This window comes from Prenolepis imparis, unplaced genomic scaffold (genome assembly GCF_030444845.1).
Source record: "Prenolepis imparis isolate NDT839.2.m4 unplaced genomic scaffold, iyPreImpa1.0 SCAF_3, whole genome shotgun sequence".
Classification (NCBI taxonomy): domain Eukaryota; kingdom Metazoa; phylum Arthropoda; class Insecta; order Hymenoptera; family Formicidae; genus Prenolepis; species Prenolepis imparis.
The window spans coordinates 20,409,368-20,433,554 of record NW_028141161.1 but is presented as its reverse complement, the minus strand read 5'-3'; the positions used below and the strand labels follow the sequence as shown (position 1 = coordinate 20,433,554).

General features: G+C 39.3%; 1 protein-coding gene and 1 long non-coding RNA gene across 5 annotated transcripts in view; one reads left to right on the top strand and one right to left on the bottom strand.

Annotated features, from left to right (window-relative positions):
* LOC145934112 (uncharacterized) overlaps positions 1–24,187 on the top strand; it is a 318,213-nt gene that overhangs the window by 43,514 nt on the left and 250,512 nt on the right. For both annotated transcript variants that reach the window (XR_014424992.1, XR_014424991.1), the window contains exon 4: positions 4,201–4,310. This is a non-coding gene — a long non-coding RNA (uncharacterized LOC145934112). The remainder of the gene's footprint in view (positions 1–4,200; positions 4,311–24,187) is intronic.
* Pxb (putative Hedgehog signaling attenuator pxb) overlaps positions 1–24,187 on the bottom strand; it is a 499,142-nt gene that overhangs the window by 397,070 nt on the left and 77,885 nt on the right. For 2 of the 3 annotated variants that reach the window (XM_083034389.1, XM_083034388.1), the window contains exon 1: positions 20,097–22,421. The exons of the other annotated variant lie outside the window; for it this stretch is intronic. The gene's annotated coding sequence lies outside the window, so the exon portion shown is untranslated. Of the gene's footprint in view, positions 1–20,096; positions 22,422–24,187 lie in introns of those variants that run through there. 3 annotated transcript variants of the gene reach the window in all.

Below are 24,187 nucleotides of genomic sequence, written 5' to 3'. Positions count from 1 at the left end.
TTTCTATATCTCTAATTTTTTTTAAAACTATCGTTAAAATTATTGGAATTTTATGTACAAATATAAGAAAACATTAAAGTTAATTTGAGTAATATCCTCGAGTTTTTAAAAGGATATATATAATATTCTCTGTTGTATAATATATATTAATATAAAATCTTGTTAAAATCTGTTTTACAAATGATTCTCATGACAGAAACACATTCTCATCGCATTCCTTTCCCGAGGGAAATCTTCAGAGTCCTATTTCTCATTTTGCCACGGAGACACTCGGTTATCCTTGCGTAAAAATCCTCCAATTATCCTCGCGATTAGCTCGCTTCTCCTTTCTATCGCTAAACGACGACATATCTCATCGCCAAAGACGCACGTGATTGACATCCATCGGTTGCGTCGTCTCGGTGGCGTTTAATTAACAGGACGCTAATCGCGCGACCATCTCGCTCCGGCATAATTATGTAAATAACGCGCGGGGAATCAGACGTCACTGGCAAAATCTTCTTCGGCTACGCTCGGTATAATTATCATAATTATTTAGCCGCCGTGCAGTGTCGAACAAACACGTCGCGTATTATACATATACCGAGAGGTGAAAAACGAGGAATCGAGTAAGTGCCGACGGACAAGAGACGAAGGTAAGGTATCATAAGGGGGGGAAAAAAAGTCGAAACCTCGCTCTAAAAATATCACGCGGCGGGGAAATTATTGCCCGCCGTCATTCCGCGATTCCGCGGCACCGGCTACGTCGACGACTAAATATACCAGGCCTCCGTGTGGATATAAATATTTATAAAATAGCGTCGGCAGATGTGTGGCCAACTTTAGTTACACACGACGACACGGATTCCCCGGCTCGACACTCTTGTAACCGACTCAAGAGAGAAACACCTTTTTACACGTATTTTATTGAGCGACATCCAAGTTGGCATCGTATGCTATTTAATATGCAAGCACGTAGAGCGAACAATTATTGCTACCATCTGAAGACGTCAGTGTCGCGCAAATTTGCAAGAAATTTCGCGTATCTCTCTAATATTATAATTTAAAAATATTAAGTATTCTTGATTAACTTATGAGGAAGTTGATTCAACGATGATAGATGTAACACATAACTCGTTACAATTTGTAACGAATAAAACACAACCGCTGTTATATATAAGCCTTGCATCAAGCCTTATAGGTGTTAAAGAGCGAAAACGCGATCGAGTTATCGGCGGCTTCTTCCTTCATCCACTTTAACTAGCGATCGGATCTATCGCGACAGCCTCGAACGGCTAAAGTCTCTCGAAAGGCCGTTAAAAACTTTTCGACCGATTAAATTTCACGACCATCCTCCGTGCCATCGATTCATCGTTTCACAGCGCGACGGACGAGATACTTAAACTAGCTGCGACGTACGGCGATTAGGATCGCCGCGTTGTATTAATGGACCTCCCGTTACTCCGAACGTTGACGTCCGCTTCCGGACTATCTGACAGTTCTTTACAAAGATATAAAAAAAAAAAAAATAACGCGAGAGTGAACTCGCGTCGCTACTATATCAATATGAGGAAATGTGAATTATATTTTTGTATTCTGCGCAGCGTGTTCAAAGAGACATACGTATATGTGTACGTGGACGTGATGAGAATATATTGTCAACCGTATAAATTCGTGATGGTAGATAAATTAACGTAACCTACCTGCAGTCTTCGCTAAAAATATGGAGCATCGATAAATTGTAGTGAGCTTGTCAATGTTTGCAAGTTAAAAAGCGTAGTAGATTTATATACTAAATTATAAAAAATTATATGAAATGTGTAGTTATTAACTGCATCTAAAATTATGCATAGAGATACATATATAAGAATAAACACACAACAGAAATATCTTTTTTATAATCTTTGTAAAATTGCAATTGTGTCTATTGATTAAATTATATCAAAGTCCTTTCCGCGAAGAAAAGATAAATTTGTAATAATAACATTAAAAAGACAGGTAAATAGAGAAGGGGAGGGGGCAGGAGGAATCATTAATAACTGTCGATAACACAAAATTTCCGATCCGTTCGCGCGCCAATTACGGGGACAAAAGTAATTTTCGCTCGCGACGGGTTCTTAATAAAAATGACTCGATGAAAAAGAACCCACCGTTAGTATCAGTCCATAACATTATACTGTCGACGATCGCGATAATCTCGAGTCCGAGATTTTTTCTCGTTACCGCCTCATTAGCGTCGATAAGTCCCTGTCGCGAGTTTAATCGCGGATTAAGAGGTTTGCACTGGAAAGGACGATAAAGGGAGAAAGATATTCGAAAAATAAAGGCCACTTTTTTTTGCCTTATATTTTTTAATGAAGCCTCTAAATGCATTTAGCGCTATCTTTTACCTTCATTTTTAGACTATTTGATCTATTTTACGATTATTTGATCTAATTTCTTTTTATATAAAAGTCTGGTTTTCATTATTATTTCTTTCATTTTTTATTAAAATTCTTTTAACAGATAATGCATTTATAATTAATATATATTAAAAAAATCAATATATAAATTAATTAACATGCTAGACGTCTCGTCTAGCATGTTAATATTTAAAGGTGCAGAAGCACAGTTTTCTTGAAATTATTGATTATCAGGAATATGAACTTATATATGGGACTTATATAATATTACTGTATATGGGAATTGTGCATTTAATGTTAAGAAACGAAGTGAAATTCAAGTAACCGCATTTATTACGCGATGAGTACATATACAGGCTTTGATGTTGGAACGCACAAGTTCGAACACCCACAGTCACGCTGACAGCTTGAGCGATGTTTAACAAACAGCGCAGCTGATGTCTTGGAGTTCCTAAAACAATCTTACCGATGTCGGAGTTCATCCCCGTCTTATCCCGTGTACGATGCGATTAGCTTGCATTGCTCGTATTACATCGTACGCAGCATAAATTACACACTCGAATTATTACGGCGAAAGTTTCAAGCGTTTATGATATAATAGCGATGTAATAATCTGTTACAGTAGTGTACTAGTTACTTATTAATTAGTGTGTAGTATATTTATATATATATTACTACCCCCCCCCATTCCTGTATAATGCAACACTACATGCTGTATTATTCGTTGCGTTTGATTAATTTTTGTTGAAGTAACAACTATGCATATCTTTTCCATAAATAACAAAAACACACATACATATATATATATATATATATATATATATATATATATATATATAATACAGCAAAAATATAACATTATATAAGAAAAATTCTAATACTATATTCTAAAATATTACATATATATTAATAACAAAAATTGGAAACTTGCAAAAAATGACTTTCCTCGACATTTTCATTAAAAAAAATCAATTCCAAATAAAATCAGCGTTTAAAATAAAATGTGGAGGTTTTGGACACTCTGTATATATATATTATTTTAATTACATTTTTTTAAATTTCGATCGCACATTGCTCAATTTATTTCCAATCACGAATTTCGCAGGATCCTATCAAGTTAACGAATACTTATTTACGACGTCTAGTCGCGGAGGTCAAATCGCGATGGACCGAACGAAATTACGGACGATGCGAATGAACTTGATTAATTGCTCGGCTGAGTCATGAATTAGTGTGAGAATGACGGGGTACCGGGATGTAGAATCGAACAGCAAGAGCAGCTGACTCAAAGTGAGAACTGCGACGAAAGCGCAATCGAGTGGACCCAACAGAAACTTTCGACCCACTCGAATCGGTTTGTTGAGTGGCAAGAAAAAAATTGCTTCGCCTAAAGAGCGCCCCTATTTGTGGCAGATTCGACCGAGTTTTTCAATTACAATTCTCAACTCAGCGGGGTACAAAATTCGACAATTTTCATTTGTACTTTTGCATATGTATTACGTACGACAAACGAATTTTTTTCGCATAAAGTACAGAGAGGAAAAAGAGAGACGGAAAAAGAATTTAAGAGTGACCGCCAGCATCATTTCGTATAAATGCAATTGAGCAGTCTAAATCTTGTTCAGATTTTATTTTAGATATACATTATTTTTTAAAAACATATATACAATTAATGTGAAGTACCTATATCTGAAAGTCACACATAACATTTGCACACTTAACAGAATATAACGACATGGGTTTTTATAGCTTTCATTAATTTACCAGCATTTTAGCCATTTGCTTCGGTAATAAACTTGTATCATTTTAATACTTTCAGAGAGTAAGAGAAAGGACGGTGATGTACATTGAAGCAGCAAGGAGAGGACGTTGATGATGCATTTAAATGTCCCGATTGCACGTTCATCTAGTTACTGGCGCTGCACATTGGTGAGTGTACTAAATACATTAATTACATTAGTATACCTTAGACGGAGCAGTTTCCTTCCAAGACGCGACCCAATTTGCGTCGCTTGCAGCAGAAAGGATCGAATGCGCGTTTCCTGGCCGATAGTAGTTTAGCTGGAAGCGCGTTTCGATCGAATCGATCGGTCCGATGCGTGCTCGCTCTTGCACGACTCGCGCGCCAAATTAATTATGCACGGCTAGCGTGAGTTTACCCGAGCGGTTTACACGGCAGTAACGATGATTCGCGTAAGCGCGAGTATACATACTACACGCGCGGTGCGCTAACGTTAAAGGGCATAGTGTGTACCCAAGCGATTTCGAGCGGTCATTAGTCCGGTAGTGGATGAGTTCGTTACAAAGATACGAATGTGTTTCCTCCCCGAGGGAGCGAGCGATGCGTTCAGACGATCGAGTTAATCGCCACGCTTTGCGCAATTCTATATCGGATATACTCCATTTCAGATATTTAGCGCAAATCATAATCGAGAATAAATCATAATCGCGAATAAGAGATCTTGAAAGAGAGATCTCTTATATAAGGAATACATAGCAAACATCGAAATAATTGCATTACTTTAATTTATCGCGAAACTCTGATGCGCGAGATCTCTCTTCGACAGTATTTAAACATCAAATTTTCTTAATATATGTAATTAGAAGATATTTAAATCGTTTTTTGGAATATGAGAACTTCAGCTCTTAGCGAGCAGCATATATGAATGGTATAAGATTGTAGACGTTCCATCGTAACTTTTTTAACACGCCGACGTCCAACTCTAACTCGGCAAACTTATATTGATATTTGCATTCCATTTTTATTCTCCGTCCAATCTCCTCTCCTTAAAGTCTCTCCGTTGCGTATTACTCCGCGGTCTTATCACATTCCGTCATTTGGTCCCCATTTCGAGGGGTGGAAAGGGGGTCGGGATTATATCTCGTCAGAAATCGCTTTGAATCCCGTAGCGCGTTATTATAATACACCATGTGTAAAAGCGCGACGATATTCTTCGATTTTGTCCGCTGGGAAGATAGTAAAAGCACTCTGGCAACATTTTTAAATTCAAGATTAAAACGCGGCAAGCTCCCCTCCCTCGGGAGTTCGGGGGACATGGGGGGAAAAAGGATTCTATCTTCTCGCCGGGCGATATTATCGCCCGGAACTATTTTTTATCCCCCTTTCTCTCTTTCTCTTGCCGTTCCCCGGTAGAAATGGGGAAACGGAGAAATCGCTCCCGCCTCGCGTTGATTAGTTCTGTTGCGATATCTCCTCGGCCCCGCACCTTCCGGTCCCCCGAGAAAACGAAGGCGAGAACGAGGAGGGTCTCTATCGCGCGCGGGATTTTCCTCTCTCTCTTTCTCTTTTGTGTTTTCGTTTTTCCTCTTTTTTCTTTTCCTCTCCTCGATCACCGCTCTCTGTGTTCGTTCTGACCAAAGAGGATTAGGTGGGACAAAAGTTATACGTGGAACAACAATGTAAAACATTGTAATAGGTTTATTTTGTTCCCATAGGGATAAAACGGTAAGGTAATGTCGTGTTAAAAAAAATTGCCTTACGTAATGTTTTAAGAAAACAGTCAACAAGAAGCAACGAGCGAAGCGACGCGTTGAATCCCTTTTAAATTAAGATTTACAAATTACTTTCTTAGATAGCGAGCGATTCTACAGAAGCGATCTTCCCTTCCTTTTCCACTCCGTTCTTCGTGATTCTGACTTATTTTCCGTAAATAAGTTCGAGCGGGTTACGTTGACCGAGTGTGTGTATACAGCGGGTTACAGGCCGTTTCCAAAAGACTCACGTGCCGGCGATAAAGCGAGCGAGATACTCGCGTTAGCAACGATCTACCAACGGCTTTACGTAGTGCCGGATGAGAAATCTTGGTGCGCGACGACGTGATTTACTCTTCGAATACGCGAACTCCGAGATCCGTGACGCGAAGAACCGCCTTCGTAACGCTTATAGTGGCTGCGGTATTTTAACGGCACGCGCGCAATAATGCTTTCGTTTGTTTGGCTTAACGTTAAGCTTTAAACCCCTTCTTCAACGACCCCTTTTGTATCGCGCGCGAATGCATCTTGGAGAACCGGATTAAACCTTGCACCTCGTTAATTAATTCTCATTCAGATATCAGGTAATTGTTTGAATTTATTAAAAAAAGATACGTTAATTAATCAGGCGAATATATTTCAAGGATTATTAAACATAATTATTTAAATACAAGAGTTGTTTAGTACAAATGGGAAGAGTACGATAAATGAAATTATTGACATAATAATTTTAAAAGAGAATTCTCAGAAATTCTTATACGAAATAATAATTAAAATTATCGAACTTGCACTCTGATCATTTTTCATTCAATATTATTTTTTTATATTTTTAGTATCTTATATATTATTTTAAATTTAAATATGATATTATATATATATATATATATATATATATATATATATAATAAGAAACATTAATTAATTGAAAAAGTTTGTGCAATTTTGATGATAAAAGATGCAACGCATGAATAAAAATGGATTAAAGAGACGTAAGAGTGAGAAATAAATAGAATATAAATTCATTAAAAGTAGAAAATTTAAGTATTCCGCTGTTAATAATGAAATAATTGGTTAATGAGAAAAACCTATATCTGAAGTAATTATTTCTGATTTGTAAAATCAAAGATAAAATTATAAATATTTAAAATATTTTAATTACAAGAATGAATTATTTTTTCGCATTAACCATTTAGAATCCAATAAAAAAATACCTGTTATATTTCAGATTTATACTATTCTATCTATATTTGATTATATTTAAATAAAATACAAATAATATAGTTTGAAAAGAAAATATGCGCGCGCTTCTCCCAACAGTAATTATTCTAAAAATTATCAGAATTTAAAAAACGTTAAAAAAAATATATAAATGTAATTACAGCGAACAAAAATTTTAAATTTAGTGATGTTATAATATATGTAATATCGTCGTAGTTTTATAGTAGCTACTCGATTATTTCGCAGCTTTGTTTTCGATTGGAACCAGTAACGTATCTCGTGAGCAACTGGCACGTTCGAGTGATAGATAACAGAATGGTCTCGCCCTTGCTCGCTCTCTCGCCAACCCGGGTCCACCACCGATAAATTATTCGGCGCGTTGTTTTCCGCCAAAGATTGCTCGCTCTTTCCGCCGGTGGTCGTCACCGCAACAGAAATAGAAAGAAAGGGAGAGAAAGAGAGATAATAACGAGATGGCAAACGTGTGTAAAAACTGATGACCACAAAGGTGGGTAATTTAATTTTCTATCGGTCGGTTGCGCAATAGTCTTCTCTATGAGGATTTTTGCAATGGATTTGCCGACACAAGATCGACTGGAATTTGAAATGATAAACTTTACCACACGAAAAAGTAGTTTCTTAATTTACAATCGCAAAGTTTGTATTAAATGGATGTAAAAAGATATTCTTATAATTTAAATATATTATTTATATTAAAAATATTATTACATTATAAATTGTAATTTTACAAAATTGTAGACGTAGATTTTTTGTGCTGATGCTTTATTTTTCCTAAACGCAAAGCACTTAGAAAAATTTTTAAAAATTTGATTACACAATCATTTTTTCGTAACTTTTAAATATTTAACTGTATATATTATGATAATTAAATTTTGTATTACTATGTTCTTAAAGGCAACTTGAAATTAATTACAGGATAAGATTTTGTTGTATATTTACAATCTCTAAAGTTTAGTCTTGAGAAAGAAAGTATAATATTTAATTTACAGTTCTATGCAACTTTGTAATTATAATTCGGTTAAAAGGGAAGGAAAGTTAACTCGAAATTCATGCAAAGAACGCATTCTTGAAGTTTTCTGCAAACGTTTCGAAACACCTCGTATTATCTCGAATCTTGAAAATTGCTGCTTACATTGCGGTTCGACTTTTAAATCAAATTATACATTAGACGTTTCCAAAAGATACCAAGTCTCTTCAGAAATTCATCAGTATCAAGTCTATGAAAAAAACAGAAAGGGATGGTTGTAACGTCATTGTACTCTATAATGGGAAATCGGTTTAGGAAAAAGGAGAGAGGGGAAGGCACGAAAGAGAGAGTGAAACTGCACAGAATCGCGGGTAGCTGACTAAATTTATGTACGAAGGAGGGTGCGCTTTCGAGCCTCGAGATTCGCGAAGGGTGGAATTTCGATCTCTCCCGGCTGATGCCAGTCGATGAAAAAAAAAACGAACCCCACCCCCTTATTTAGTAGCCAGATGCGCATACATCGATCCAATCACGGGCGTTTATTCAAGCTGTTTACCCGACGACGCGATCAGGCGATAGAGAAAAAAGTTAACGGCGGCAAAAAAAAATAGAGATATCTTCTTTATAATCTTAAAAAAGTGTGCATAAACTTTTCTTCATTAAATGCAATATACTTTTTACACTCACATTATAACATATTGTATAGTTAATGTCATAATAAATGTCACATATAACATATAAGTAATTTATAAAAAATGAAACCGTTTAGAAATTTTATTAGGAAAAATGTACAGTTCTAATATCAAAATATTACGTATAGCGTGCGTTTTGTAACTTTTGCAGTCTATTTCTAAATATATTGACTAATTAGGAATCATTCGAAAGTACGATGAAAGTACTAAAGCCAAGTGGAGTAAATGCAGTTATCGCGAAACGCGGGGAAATCCCGCATACTTTTCGGACCAGGTTTGCTATTTCTATAGGGTTAATCTCGTTTCACGTCGAGTGTGTGTATGTCGTGGGGCGTCTCTGAAGGCCTCGTTGTCTCGACCCTCGCGGCGAGACAGCGTCATCGCGGCTCGCAGTCGGATTCGATTGTGCGAAAGTAATTTCGGTGAGTGGCAAGTCGGCGCTTGTAAGCGAGAACGTAGCGGTTGGCAGAATAGGGAAACGCCGCCCCCGGGGGCGACTTTATTTTATTCCGAAAATCGGAGAAGAAGTTGTTCGGGGACGGAATTTCCTGTTTATTACGATCGGCACACCCGCGGGAGTCAATTATTCTGTTTCCGATACAAAAGCCTGATTCCGCGTTTACGTGGAGAGTGGATTAGTAACCGAAGCTAATGAATTTTTAGCTAATCGATCCATTTATGTGTGTTTTCAGAAATAAATTGAGAAATCGTCCTCTCTCTTTTCTTCAATATTTTATTTCTGAATAAATATAAATATACCTTGACATTTTCCCTTCGGATAAGACCAACTGCAATTTCGTCGAAGAGTCTGTCTCTGAAATATCATCCGCGTACTTCGTTGTATTCCTCGAGCCTTATGAATGCCCATACCTTCACGATGACGATATCGAAGAAGGTAAAGCGTCCAACTGCACGTCCATCGAATACGACGTCGCGTGCAATCGATATATCGCGTTCCTTGCGTGTGCGAGCCCACGTCAGTCCATGGAACAAGCGAGGACGACGATTAGCGATACTGCGACAACGTAACACCTCCGACGATCTCGCGTATCGCGCCACGCGTGTTTGCATTATGATAACGACGACGCGTTCATGCGAGACGGCCGATAACCCGTTCTACTACCGGGAAACAAGCGGCAGTTGTTGCGACCGATGACAGTCGACACCCTGTGCGTATGTGAGGCGCGATAACGCGGGACAATCGGTCTTAGAAAATCAACGTTTGCGCGCAGCATCGCGCCTGACGGCTCGCGATCGGCGAAACGTAAACGCGTGTCCTCCCGGGAAGCAATGATAAGGGATGATGGTCGCCGGCATTCGGCGATCGTCATGGACAGATGATATTTGAGTGCGTTGAACGAAGCCTTTGTCGAAATGCATTAGGAGTAAATTTTCGAATATCAATTCAAGGAAATTTTATAAAAAATTCTATTAATTCTATGTTAACACGCGGTTGAAATATTTTTACTTTTCCTAATTTTACGAAATGTCTTTGAATTTTTCAAAAATTTTTATCCAGTAGATAATTCGTAGATAATTCAGTCAGATTTCCCAAGTGTTTTCGGATGGTAGATATCCTTTTAATTTTTTTAATAGCTCGCATCAAATATATTTACATCTGCAGCACGTACATATATTTTAATGTCTTTGCAAAATTTTCATATCTGCCATCTCTAAATTAATTTTAATATCCATTTTTAAATTCATATCTCGTTTCGGAATCTCTGCATATTTTCTCTCTCTCTCTCTTTCTCTCTACCTTCCAATCGCGTATTCGCTTTCGCTAAACACTCTCGTAAAGCGTATCGCGCACGCAAGGTATTCGGCATAAATTGTGATACACGAACCGGGGAGCGTTAACGACTGATTAATAACAACGACAATCGCGGCTCGGATAATAACCGCTTGGTAATTCCGCGAATGCCTGCATCGTCGCGGCGTGCCACGCCGATCGTATTGAATTGCATTGCGACTGCGGTATAAACCACTCTCCGGTATCTTTTATTCGCAATGTCGAATATGCAAAACATCCGCAGGAAGCGATGACGTACCTCCTCGCGAAAAAAAAAAAAAAAACAGCGTGTGTCACGCGTGCGTATAAAGACTGTATATAGGCCGTTCGTGTCGAATTCGAACGAATTGAAAAGAAAATTTTTTGTCGCGCGAAAAAATCAATTTTAAATTTTCTTGCCTCTCTGGGGGAAAAAAAAAAAATCTTCGAGGTATTCTTGTACACCTTTTTAAACGATTTATCTCACGCGAAATCGTCCGAAGCGAGCGAGCGAGAGAAAGAAAAGCGAACGAGCGGGAAAAACCTTCATTTTTCATTCGCGATCGCCGATGTGACGTAAACGGTGTAAACTCATTTCAGCCGTGTGATAGTTCGCTTGTTTACCGGCGAATAAAGCCGCGAGCGAGCAAAGTCGCGACGCATGTAACGGCGGGCGTTTTTCGCGCGTGGATACGCAATGTTTCCGCCTCTCATACATAGAGATACGAGTGATTTGCATACATATCAGTTTCATTTCGTTCGAAAGCGCGCAAGCGTTCGCAGCCCTTTTACAGCACGCCAACCACGCGCGGCTTCCACGTGGGCGTGGATGAAGGGGGAAGGGGGTGAGAAAAGGGGGTACACACCGTCGTGGAACGTAACACCGTGGAATCCCCCATAGGGCGCGACAGATGCCGGCTCTCTCGCGCGCACAATGTCCGTAACGAAGACCGAATGCGTTATTATTATTCTTTTAATTCGATTTTATCTGCGCGGGGGATGAATACATAGTCGCGTAGACCTCCTAAAAAAATGACGTGATGGACCGACTTTTCTCCGCTTGAGAAAGGGTTGCAAAGTTAGAGCAACAAACGGAATCGTAAAAAGGTTTCGAAAGAAGGTTCATAAATATAAATGTGAAGACTCGAAAGGAAGACATTTACTTTTTTTTTTTTTTTTTTGTAAAAGCTTTAATAAACATTGTTTTGTTGAAAAGGGAAAGAAATCATTACATACATTAATCATTAGACTAAGACATTATTTTTCCAACTGCGTTGCGTGAAATATATAATCGCAGCTTATTCAAATCCATTGAGATAACATTGATATCGCGTGTGATTTCTGGGTGGGAAGATAAGGGATCGACAAGACATCCCGAACGCCTCCGCGTTTGAATCTCGAGAGGTGGAATCGACGGAAAAAAAAAGCGTAAAATAAATAATGCTCTATACGGAGGATCCGGCAGAGTTACGAAAGTTTTGTTCGTCGTATACTGTTGTATGAGGTATCCATACGTAGCGTGTTCGTGAGTGTCGCACAGGAATCCGGTTTCCGCCTTTATTCCTGTTTAATGGTTACATACCGAGATGCAACGGCGAACGCCTATGAATAAAGAAAAATTCAATGGATCTGAAAGTGGAAGGTAAACTTGATATTTAAAGGAAGTTGAGAACGGATTCTTTACGAGAAACGATATAAAAAAAACTGTGACTGAGACTCATAAATGACAAAGTATCAGACGCGTGCCGAGAAATTATTTTCGCATGTATTTTGGGATAATTGTATATATATAAATAAATATATTTTATACATATAAAATTGTTAAAAATATTTTTATATAATAATTTTATATATATATATATATATATATATATATATATATATATAATTTGCCGCTGCTGGGAATCAAAATTTAATTTTATTACGATATAAAAATAATATGAGCTTAGCACATAAATGAAGCAAATCGACTTTTTCATTTTAAATTTGTAATATTTTTTTTTATGAAAACTACATATAAAAATTTAAAATAAAAAACCGATGTATGCTTAACTTGTATTATTTTTACATTATATATAAAACTGAAATATTTGATATTTTTAGCAGTAACAATAATAATTCTTATCTTTAAAAATTGCTACGTGAAACTTTTGGTATTAAAAAAAATTCATTTATTATAAAATAATTGTGTAACCAACGTATGCAATTGAAATAAAATATAAATTAAAATTATAAATTAATAATGATTGACGCAGCGATTATTTGTCGAGATCATTTGTTGCATATGTTATACAACTTACTAACAAATTGATTTGAAAACTTATTTGAATGTAAGAGGTGCACACATGCATTTAAATACATCTCATTCGAATTTTTCGCGGATTCTTCTCTTCTAAAATTCTGAACGCAGCTTGCGACTCGTTCCATTCAAATAACGCTACTGAAATAGGTCTGAAAAACCCCGAAATTTTATTAGAGTATACAATGGAAACGATGACGGTACTCGCAACGAGTTTTGTTGATCAACGAAAAGATCCTATACGACAAAGTGTGATTGATTCCTTAATAATCTCGTCGCAGGATTTCGGCCCCGCCCTATCGCACGAGAGGCGGCTCGATAATGCAAATTTCACAAACGCGAGTGGTAGTCGCGGTAATTATGTATAGGGCTGTTGGGAGCGAGAGGCAGAAAGAGAGGCAAAAAGAAGAGAGCAACAAAGGCTCGGCAGAGTGTGAGAAAGATATAGAGAGAGAGAGCGAGAGAGAGAGAGAAAGTGGAAAGCAACACCGCGACACAGGGTACAAGCACACGCAGGGGTGTCACTCGCAGCTGTTTCAACCCCACGCAACGCAAACGAACCGCCACACCCCGCGAAACGAATCAAGGAGCAACAACAGTCACTCGGTGATTAAGGGGCGTAGATCGTTGTTTGATTACGGAGGCTGAGCCTAACTCTCTTCCTCTCCTTCTTTTCTTCTTATAGGGACGGACGATTATTTTTCTCGGGGCTGATAATTTTTTGTCTTATTAACCGTACAACACTATTATACTAGTAATGTTTACTGTCATAAAAATATTTTACTATACATGTATACATCGTGTGACAGTTTGAATGAAAATTATCCGTCCCATAATTTCAAAACTAGAGCATATTTTGCGACTATTTCCTTAAAAAAATATTATAATATAGAATAAAAAGAGTATAATTGACAAATTTTTGGCAAGTATTTTTCTCTAAAAAAAGTCTGATGAAATTATTTAAGATTCGTTATTCTTTCCAAAGTAGATCCGTCCCTGACTTTCCATATAAATGCGTCCCTTGATCTCTGTCTTACACTGAGATTGCTCCTCCCGAGGAGAGGCCGAGGTTGGTGTCACAGTCTCGGATCCTCGGTGGTCCCCTCGAGTAACCGCGTTGCGCAAACAAAACGGGAGTCGAGTGAGACGAGCAGACACGCACTCGAGCCGCAACACGAGGAAATCTCCGTCGAAGCTGTCGGTTCCAAAGCGACTCGGGCGGGAGTTTGGCTCGAATGTGAGCTGGTTAAAAGGGTGAAACGGAGAGGAATCTGTGTAATAATCCTAGATTCTGGCCAACATGTTTATACACGACTCTGAGATTATACATATCTACGAGTGAGTCACGTATGGCTTTATGACAGCTTTTATATGTATAAAAGGGATTATAGACTAAACTTTGAGAATTGAAGATATTTCGAATGTAAAAGAAGAATATAATAATAATAAATTTTACTAGAATTTATTAATTTTATTTCTTTGATATAAAACTACATTCAGCTACTTAATTATAAATGAACAAAAATTTCATTATAAAATATAAAAATAGATAAAATTTAGTCATATTTAGCACACTAAATTTGATTATAAAACCATATATATATCTGTCTCCCTCATATATATACAAGCACATACAGACATCTGGTATGTGAAAATTACGAGATAAAGCCAGAAAGAGATGTTCGTTACTAGTGGTGTATCAGTGGAGCGGAAGCGCGAGTTAACGAGCGCGAGCAATTATTTGTATTATCTCGTAATGCGCATTATTATAAACGTAATAGTTGTGTCAGTTGTATATCGAGCTAATTAAGCACGCGCTCGTCCGCTCGCTTTTATGTGTGTGTGTGTGTGTGTGTGTGTAGTTCACTATGACGAGCGATAAATATGTAATAATCGTTAGTCGCGCGCCAAGCGCGCGTTGCGTTTTACCAAAAATCTCAGTTATTTTGGCGGCGACCCAGGTCGGTCGATAACCCCCGTTCGCATAATTATCGCGAAATGAGAGCCGATTTGTTTGCCGTTTGCCTTTGTTCGAGGGAAGCAGCAAGAGATACGCGGTATATAGTATAAGTGCGGAATTCTGTCCGATGCCAAGTCGCGCGAGCGCTGCTGGTTGTTGCGCGATAAATCGCGAGCGAGCAATATTAATGGCCGGAATCAAGCCGATACATAAATTCGGTGGTTGAAGCCATATATACTGAAATAAGGTATCTCCCTGCGCGGTGCAGGATGATTCATTATCACCGTATCCCTGTGTGATCCAAATTTTTCAGATCATGTTCGCACACTTCACGTGTGTGAAAAGTGTATTATTTGAAATTTATTTCAAACGAGATGATTAAATAAAGAGCGCTTTAGATAATTTATAATTCGGAATAAAATTCTATTTACAATTGTATGACCATATTATATATTCTGATACATATAATTTGATATATATGTATCTTAATATATGCTCTGTACATTTTATCATTATATATAATTTGTAATTATTATTCTTAATTTAGTGCTTACTTAGTATTTAATTTTTTTACAATATTTTCCACAGCATATGGTAATTTTATAAAATTTTATAAATTTATAATTTATAATTTATAATTTTATAAAATTTTATATATATATATAAAATTGTAAATAAAATTATATTCTGAAATAAAATTATTCTCTTTCGTCATATTGATCCAAATTGGATCCAAATGGATCTTGTCAAAACCGTTTTTGTAATTTATAATTACATAATATAATAACTGATATAATATATGTAATCTGATGAGCGTATTCCGATATAAGCTTTGCGTTTTCTGTATTTTTTTTTAGATTATATGGTAATTTTATAAAATTTTATAAAATTATAAATCGAATTATATTTTTTCGTCATGTTGATCCAAATTATGGATCGTGTAAAATGAACTTCGAAAACTGATTTTATAATTTATAATTACACGATATAATAACCGTAGAAGGATTAAAATTTTAGAATTCAATTTTTTACGTAATAATTACATAACCGTGAAAATAAACGTAAGAGAGTTCGATGTTTAATCAGTCACAGTAAAAACTCGAATATGTCAGATATCCTCGAAATTTGGGAATCAAAAATTTGGTACCTAATCGAGATGTTCGAATAATATAACCATTCGAGCGTCAGAGCCGCGAATGCATTACTGCCGTCATTTGAATCGCAGTTGGAACCTCTCCAGGGAACGTCCAGGGCGAATCTGCGGCTCGCCTCGCGAACGTAACTCGCTCCTCGTGTATTTCTGCGAGCGTGGGACGGCCGGGATATAAATTAGATCGACTTGTCACCGGTCGCCGACACTAAATAATACTTAGTGTACTCGCTGGATTAACGCGCGGTCTTTAACCGCGTGGCCGACCCTCGTCGCTCGCGGTTTCCGCGTCGCCCGGCCGACCTCCTATTTCACGGATGCGCGGCAACTCGTTCGGGAACGATTTACGGGAGCGGGCGTGAACCGACCGTCACGCGGAGACAGTGTCGAAAGAAGCCGCCGCGGGAGAAAAAATAAACCATGGTGTGATTTGTCCGTGATTGATGCGGGACGGATTAAGGACGCCACCCACGCGTGTATGTGTACGTATGTCGTCGAATTTATATAAACCAATCTAGACAAGAAAATAAATCTGTCGCCTCTCTATCGTAATTGAGATGACAGGAATTTGCGTTCGGGCTTTCTCGTAATTACCATTCGTTTGTGAATTAACGCGAATTAAGGCCGATGCGAGTATCCTGGTTTTGTTCGTCTTTTTTATTGAAATATTATCAAATAGAATTGCATTCGCCTATTTAAAGGGCTTCGAAAATACCTAAAATATATACGTAATAATTTCAACATATATATATGTATACAATATATTGTAGAAAAAATATTTAGAGAGAGAAAATATTAGAAGAAAATTAATAATCCAAGTTTAAACAAGCATATAAATCTCTCCTTAATGATTACAGAAGAAACTTCTTGTTTCTGGCACTAACAATAAGCTTTTCAGTCTTTAGACGAGGCACTAAACTCCCACGCGAAGTTAGAGTCCGACGACATCCGTCGGTGCCACAGAAAATTCGATTGTCGCATAAAAAAGCTTGTAAACAGGACCGTTTGGGGAGACTTATTATTTCCTGCCTGTCGTTTCCCGGACACTCCGATACTTCGATTACGACAGCGCTCGTTTCGGAACACGGGGCCGGCGACGACGACGCGCCCCGAGTATCGATTATGGGAGACGTTAATGAGGCATCGGTACGTCAATATTCTCACGCTTATCCGCCTGCCGATAAACGGAAACACGAACGAAACGCGTCGAGATGTTTTGAGAATTTTCGATCAGTCCTGCCATATATAATTCGTTCGTTAATGTACACACGAGATCAAAAGTCTCACGAAAAACGCGTTTGCTCGATAAATTGAAAATGCCACGCTTCTGTGTTTGCCTGGCCGAGTTTTACGTAAACCCGAAGTTATCGTCCAACTTGGGGAATCTTATTATTTAAGTTCATTTTACAAGAATTTATAACGAGAGCGTCGAAGTGTTCCTCCTTCGAAGGAATACTGCTTTTACCGGACTATTAAACATTATAATTGGCCATTTATTTTTATCATTATTGCGCATCATTATTAAATTAAAAAAGTGTATAAGCATCAGCAATGGGTCTGTTGCCGTTGATTGGCTCGAAAGACACTCGACGAGTAAAGTAAATTGAACGTAATAAGATTGCCTTGTTACGTAATATATAAGAACTTTCGCTAAAACTGAAATCTATTAGAGGCAGAGAGCTATTAGAAAAATACAAAATTGATATCAAAGTTAATTAATTCTACAATCGATGATATAGTTAATTAATTAAAAAAATGAGATAAAGATTCTCAACGATTAATTTACAATGCGATGGAATTTTATTATAACGACATAATGAAATTTTTGCTGCGCATACAGCAAATTCCTGGTAATTTGCTGTAACGATATTAAAATATCAGAAAATTCGATGAAGTTTGTTCCTGTCTGATCTTTATGTTATTTATAAAAATACATACTTTTTATACACATATAATTTTTTATAGATTATCTCTTTTTATTAACAAATATTTGTGTAACAAAAATTGTCTATTTAATTATAGATTATTATTATAAGATTGATGACGAAAGATAAATTTATGCAACTTTACGTAGTCAGTCAGAGACAAGTTGAACCATTTCCTCATTTCGATCGCCTTCGTATGTCGAAAATGGAGCGATTCGTCGCCAAAATCGTTCTTTCGTTGCCGCGAGCGAGAGGCCGTTGATCTCCAATCGGCTTTTAGGTGCAAAAGAGTCTTTAATCACAGAGGGATTCCTACCGTTTTGTATCAATCAACGTTACGGGACTCTAACGACGCGGTCGTCATTATGCAATACGATCGGAGCGCGGAGTGAAGAGTGTGACCGACGTAGATCGACCGACTCCAGAAGTTGGAACATAACTCAGAACTTTATCGCTGATCCCGCTCGTTAAGGAGAAGCGCTTTTCAGGACACCACGCCGCTCGAATAACTTTTCTTCTCTCATTCGGGGAACGCGCGCTGCCGCAGAAAAATATATACTACAGTGAAATCTTGGAACATCGTGAGGGAACCGAGAGAGAAACGCTAGTGTAATTGAAAAAAGTTAATACATAAATTGTAATTAATTCTCAGATTAGCTTGGGGTGTTAATGATATTTTTACATTTTATATTATTTTTATATTTTTGATTATCATTTTATATTATTTAGTTTAGATGATAATCAATTATTATGCAATCATATATTTTATATTTCCAGTGAGGAAAAATTGATTTGATGAAAATTGATAATGATTTATAATTATTTATTCACGCAAAAAAAAGACAATTATTTTCCATATATATTTTATCAATTTGTACTGTCGATCGCGAGAGTGAGAAGAAACGCTAAATTCGCCATATTTCGCAAGAAAAAATTCGATTTTGCGATCAGCTGATATCCAAGTTCGATATGATTGCCTTAATCAGAGGAATGTATGCACGCACCCTACAAATTATATGGACGTTCGCGCGTGCAATGAGATTTTGGGTGCCCCGAGTAATTCCCGTTCCCTTAATGGAGATAAGCCGGAACGTACGATGCGGTTTTCTCAGGTGGCGTAATGAGCGAGGACACAGGGACCTTAATATCGCGGTCGACCTGCTTCCTTCGCTACCCTCCCTCTCACCCTTCCTTCACGCAGACGCAGGTGCGGCGAAATTGCCTTGTCGTAGAATTTGAATCACCCTGCTGCAAACGGTTCCCCATAATCCCTCGTCCCATAAGCACGGCTTTAGGAACCGCGCGAAAGCCGAGTACCTTGCAGGTACTACACGCGCTTCCGCCGCGCGTGTTTCCGTTTTCCCGGGGGACACTCGAGCGCCTTCCTACGAGTTGGCTTGCCGTCGGGTTATCGTCGTCGAAATAATTGATCGCGGCTGCGTGCGAGATCGATAGTTGGGCGCCTCTCGTTTCATTTTCCTTAACGCGAAATCCACAGCTTTCGCTCGGAAATACGCAAATATATACGAGAAATACGTCACTGTGTGTTTGTTACTCGTTAATCAAAGCGAGATTCGCACACACGTATGTCGCGAATTACTATTAGAGATATTTATCTTGGGTATTTAAACCACGAAGATCTCTCCGCAGCGAGAATTAAATGAGCTCGACTTCCGCGATTCGCTGCAGCTTATAAGATTATCATCTGTTTGTATATAGTATATGATATAAACGAAGAAAGGGGATTTACTTCTGCACAAAACGAGCTTTAAGCGACGTTTCTCCGCTGCAACTGTGCCGACGCATCTACATACCTCTGTATACCCACGAAATTAATTTAGATCGTTATTTGAGTCAATAGAGTGCACAGCTCAAGCCGCGACTTACTCGAGGCGTGCCTCTCTCGTTATGTGCGTTGCAACATTAATTACTCTCCGCCTTGCCGTGCATCTCCCAAGAGTCTCAATCACCTACCTCGTGTATTCGCGCGAAACATATATGTATACGTACATATACATTCATGCGCGCGCGTGCGAATTTAAATCACCTAAGGAAGCCGCTGAAAATACCTTCAAGTGGAAGATGGAGATGAAACATACTCGTTCGCGCGCGCGGCGAAATTTCTACATCGCGCGAATACGAGGATTCTACTCCCGCTCGGAAATTCGCGAGCGTTGTTTCAGTCTTCTATTCGAAATGAATCGAGAGGAGAGGACTTACCGTGCAAACCTGGAGGGTAGCCCCGTTCGTCACGTGCACCCTGTCGGCATTCTCCGTCCCTCCTGCAGCTCGCGACGTTTTCCTCGCCTTGGTAGTTCGCCTTGCCGGAGTCTCGACGACTTCTTCGAAGGACTAGACCACGAAGGAGAGCCGCATCTTCAGCCCCGAATAGCTTTCGGAGCCGGCAGTGAACAGGCTTAGTGAAAAAAAAAAAGAAAGACCGTCCTTCGGAATCACTGTCGCGTCGAACGAATCGATCTTGAAGAGAGTGCTCGTCCGGCGAGCCTGTCTAGTTTATGATTCCTTATGATCTCGACAACCCGATTTAGCACGATGATCGTCGCTGAGATTCGGGAAATTAATCCCATGATATTCTTCTGGACATTCTGAACAAGTTTCCCTCTCTTGAAATTTTCTTTTCAGGCAGTTTGTCATGTATATTGAAGTATAAAAGACAATCTCGGGAACACAGTTGACCCCTCTATCGAAAGCGATCACGTCGAGGCGAGAGCGAGTTCGCCGAAGACAACGATATGTTATCGACCTCGAAAGATCGTTAATCGTCCCTCGTTAGCGCGTTATCTCGATTCTCCAACTCTTCGTCGAGAGCGAACGCTCCCGTTCTCTCAAATTACTATTCTTCTCTCCCTAGTGCGGTTTCGAGACTTCGGTCTCGCTCTATTTTCGGTCTGCGATCGATTTTATTCTCTCGATCCTGACGCGGGCTTCGTAGAGACGGTCGATGATCGATAAGGCGCTAACGCGCTAATTGGCAGACAGAGGCAACCGCATTCTAACCATCGAGTTAATTATATTTAATTGGCGGGCCATTAATTGTATCCTTAATTACGGCTCCGAGATATCTCTCGTGCTCGGCTCTCTCTCGTAACAATCGAGACGACAATACACGATGGAACGGGACTACCGCGTCGACATAAATGAAGAATGTGTTTCGCGTACACGGAAGGGGACCGCCACATTGGCAAGAATAGCAAAGTACAATGAAGGAAGAGCCCGGGGTATTAAACGATCTCTGGTCTCGATGCTGAATAATCCTGCAGGCTCTTCGTGTTTCCTTGAGATCGTAGCAATCGAAGGGAGGAGCGGGATTTTCTGAGACGAAAAGGACTCGTTTGTCTCGAGGACGAGCCCTCGCGCTTGTCCCGATGCCCTTTCCCGAGAGGATCGGTTCTCTTCGCGCGAGGACGACGTCGTCCACTTTTCTCGGCGAGAGCGTCCTTTTTTCCCTCTGTGCTTCTCCTCTACGCAAAGCTCTCCGTTATTACGATGATCGATCGGTCACTCCCTTTCTTTCCGATCCAGACTCGCGTCTCGAAGGGCACGCGAGAATTATGCGCTACCTCGAGAACTGTTTTGTGCAAAATTACAAGCCGAAATTGATTGCGACGAGTATGAAAGATATCGGACGCGTTATTAAAACCTGCACACCGTCTGTGTGAACTATAATAGTCGGATGAGGCACTCTTCGTGACGAAATAGATAGTTTCTGTTTCGAAGGATGTGAATCAGAACGATATAGGTACCTCTCGAAGCAGATCGCGCGAGGAATCTTAAAGCATTAAACTACTCTTCATGTTATTTATGTCATGTTGGTGCGAAAAAAACGCCGAGCTTCTTGTGGAAAACGTCGCACGCTCTTCGCGATGCCTACTTTGTTACACAGGGAACATCTTTCTTGATGTCTATGTTTCTGTAGAAAATATCGAGCGGATGACAAATTCTTCGCGGTACTGAACGTGAAGAGACAGTGTCAAAGTATTCTTACATTACACTCACTGTGTGTTTCTACGTGAAATGTTTGAGTCTTTAGGCGCGATCCAAGCGATTCAAATCGTCAAGCTTTACGTGCGAGCAACACTCTTGGCATCGGTTGAGTCCCGTCGCACGAAAAATGCAAACGTGCTCCATTCGTCGCCATCGACAGGCAACTTTAATCAACTTTAATGAACTCGAGCCCCAGGGGAGGTCTCGGCGGATCGATTTCGAGCTATCGTTACGCCTCTCGGCACCGCTCGTAGAATTTCCGCGGATCACGAATAGTAGTTTCGAGAAGTGGCGAGAGGACCTTCCAAAGAAGAAGGAAGATTATCCTCCGGAGCGACCGCGAAACTCGCTGGACCGCGATTGTGTTCCTCTCGTCGCGAAGCGTCGTCGTTTAATTCTCATTCAACCCTTGCACGGACATCGGATTCGCGGCCCGAAAGGCCGTCCATTCGCACGAGCACTCGACAGAGGACTCCGAGAGGAGAACCCGGCGCGGAAGAGGCACCCTTGCCGAGGTAGAGGAGAGGTCACCCCGCAACGAAGCGGGCTCTCGGCGCGACTGAGAGGCTCGGTACCGCGGCAACGAGAGCCACCCCCGTCGCTACGAAGGGGTGGCGGAGGTCCGCGGCGAGGGAGAGAGACGGTGGTGGCGTGTAGGTGCGCGAAAGAGGAAGAGGGCGAGAGGGTGAGAACGAGGACGAAGAGGGAGCGTCGCAGCCGCGCAGCCGCGAGTGCGAAAGCTGGACCGACAGTATTAATTGTGTCCTCTTTCTCATTCTGTCTCTTTTTTTTTTCTCTCCTCATCGCGCGTGAGAATTCACGAGAGATCGCGAGGATCGCAACAAGGAGTTTTCCTATCGGTATCGAGCACTTCGGGTTTGCAAAGAGGGTCGCTCGATCCCCTGTACCACGCACTTTCCGTCAAACCGAGCGCCCCATTCGCTTTTGCAGTGGACCTCTTCTATTCTGTTACTCTTTCTCTTTCTCCTCTTCCCCTTTCCTTGATCGCTCTGCGCCTACCCTGAAATAATGGACGGATAATCTGTTCTGGCGCGGTCCCGCCGGGACTAAAAGGTTCCTACGAATTCGGCGAGAGCTCCCTCCCCCGCTTCCCTAACCGCCCTTCGACCTCTCGGTCTCGGTTGCTTTCTCAACTTTTCCACCTTTCCTCGTCGACCGCTCTCGCTCACCATTCTCTTTCTCGATTGCTGCCCTTCGTTTCCCCGGGATACGCGAGATCGAACGCGTATATCTCAAACGTTGACCTCAAAAGTTGCTCTACGTAAACGGGCAGCGAGGATCAAGAAGCGAGTTGTTCGGAAAGATCAACGTTGTTCTCTGGAAAATGTGTCGTGGCTTTATCCGCGCGTGGCAACCTTGCAGTCTGGAGGTTCAAATCGGTTTAATCCCGATAGTAAGTTTAGAGTTTGTTGTTTTATAGACACGAAAAAATTATCCCTACGTTTGTTCCTGACGAAGAAAGCTGGATAATCTCACTATACTATATAAAAATGTTGCAAGTTTACTAGACTCGATCTAAGAAATAAAACAAATTTTTTTTATACATAATTATTTATTTACGGCGCTTTAAAAATTATTTTTTTCTCGTAATAAATGCTCTCTACAATAACTTTACTTCACAAAACAACATAATAGATTTATACAAAATATTTCCTTGATAAAAAGAAATTAATAGAAAAAGCAGTGCCTCTGAAAAATGTACTACAATAAAAGGCGCGTTAAAAAGCATTATAATTATGATAAAAGCGAGCAAAGAAATAGATCTCGTAATAATTACTTCAATGAATCAGGCAATTGACTGAATGAGAGATAATTGAAAGATAAAAAGGGAAAATGTTCACTTTCTCGTCGCTGTTTTCCACTTCTATAATCTTAAAAATATTTACAATAATATTTAAGAGGAATAAAATGACATTTTACGGAAATTCTGCTCTGAAAATAATAATAATGGAATTAAAACAACATTAAGTGTCTAATAATTTGCATATATTTGCTTTATAAATCATATCTTTTTACATTATTCTAATGTTTTAGAAACAATTTTCCTTTCTCTCTCTTTCACTCTCTGGAAATATATGTGCATATAAAAAACATAAAAAGTTATTTAAAATCTACAAATTCTACGTTTCTTATTTTTAGCAAGTTTCGTGTCGATAAAGCTGTAAACTTACAATATATTTATAACTCTCGGAAGCGCGCGAATCTAAAATAATATCGAATACCTGTCTTTCTCTCCTTCGGAACTTTTTCGACTCAATATTCGACCCAATTTTCGTCGTCAATTT